Source organism: Morone saxatilis, unplaced genomic scaffold (assembly GCF_004916995.1).
Source record: "Morone saxatilis isolate NCDOM2014 unplaced genomic scaffold, NCSU_SB_2.0 Contig5, whole genome shotgun sequence".
NCBI classification, from domain to species: Eukaryota; Metazoa; Chordata; class Actinopteri; family Moronidae; genus Morone; species Morone saxatilis.
Window position 1 is genome coordinate 9,019,973 of NW_023340095.1, and position 1,613 is coordinate 9,021,585.

Genomic DNA, 1,613 nt, shown 5'->3' on the forward strand with positions numbered 1-1,613 from the left:
GTGTGTGTGTGCGTGTGTGTGTTGTGTGTGTGTGTGTGTGTGTGTGTGTGTGTGTGTGTGTGTGTGTGAGCAGCAGGTTTGAGTAATGTGGAGTGAAACCTGGCGTTAAAAGGATTACCCGCCAAAGAACACACAGCGCTCCGAGTGCAGACAACAGAGGAGGGGACAGATGCTAACCACAGCGGTACAGATGAGGTAGAGTCGTCACATTATGGGGCTGCAGGGTGAACGTCGCGTCTGTCTCCTTAAAGAAATGTCAATACACAATCAATAATCGAGCAAAACAGCAAAAAATGCAATTCAATCAAAAGATTTCACTTCTGCTTCAGTTACTAGAGCTCGATGTTTTCTGGTATATAACGAAAGAGGGCTTGTTGTTTTGCTTATGTTTAGCTATTTATTTGATTTATTCTTTATTTTCTCAGTCTTCATTATAGAATTGCTGTTAATTAATGTTATTTAACTTAAATATTCTTTCAATAAAAGGTATTTCTCTTCAGAAAACAGCCCTCCGAGCACCTTTGTATTGTCATATTGTTGCAAAATCTAAAGTTTATTGTCATTTCAGCTCAGAAATTTACTATAAATCAGCTGCCATATCTCTAAACGGTAAATATTTCCCCTTTAAAATCGGTATCGCCCGTGCTCTGATAGATACGTCTGATTGTAAACCAGTATACAACAATAATATGCACAATTACATGGTCCTAACTTTAATAACAGCTACTTGCTGAACTCAACATGTATATACCTTACAGCTATACATGCTCAGTGGCGTCAGTAATGGATTTTAAAGTCTCATAAAGCACTGAGCTATACTGTGAGAGCAGATCAAGATATGCTTGCTGTGCCTCAGGCTTCAGAGAAACCTTTATCAAGTTAGTCAGCTGGGGTTTCTTTCTAGCTTTCACCACATCTTAGAAAATGTCCTCACTTTCGAAGCTTCAACTCAAATTGCCCGTCACGAAGGTAAAACATCTCATTTACCTCGCCTCTACCTACTTGAACTCTCTGCGTTATTATCTTTTAGAGTCTGAGGACGGAGGAAAAAGATCACTCCCACCGATGTCTGGGTCATAAAGCTTTTACAACACAAACACATCTTATACGCAGCTAACAGAACGATTAAAGTGTGTTTCACGCCCTGGTCCACCTCCCTCCGACACGATCGCCAGGTCTCTCAGCCAATCAGTTCACTCTGTGGGTGGATGCACACGTTTTTTAACATTTATATTATTAGTTGTAACATTATTACGTCAGGGCGATTTATTAACGCTGGATAAATGGACTAAAATTCTGAATTCATTATAAATAATTGATAACAAAAAAGACAGTATGGCGGCGATACGTCCAGTCTACTCCGAGGAACAGGAAGAAGGGAATGACTTGGGAAACTGTGGCAGAGTGAGACGTCTTACTGTCTCCAGCAGATACAGGTTAGGAGCAGGGTCCCGTTACGGGCTAATGAATAATATCGGTGCAGACGATCACACGTAACAGACAACTGGCATCAGAACAACTCTAGTCTCTACTGACAATGATGTCGAACTAACCAACTCTTCACGTCTTTCAGCACCATTAAATGTTTGTAAATAGAGAAAATGAATGTAAAG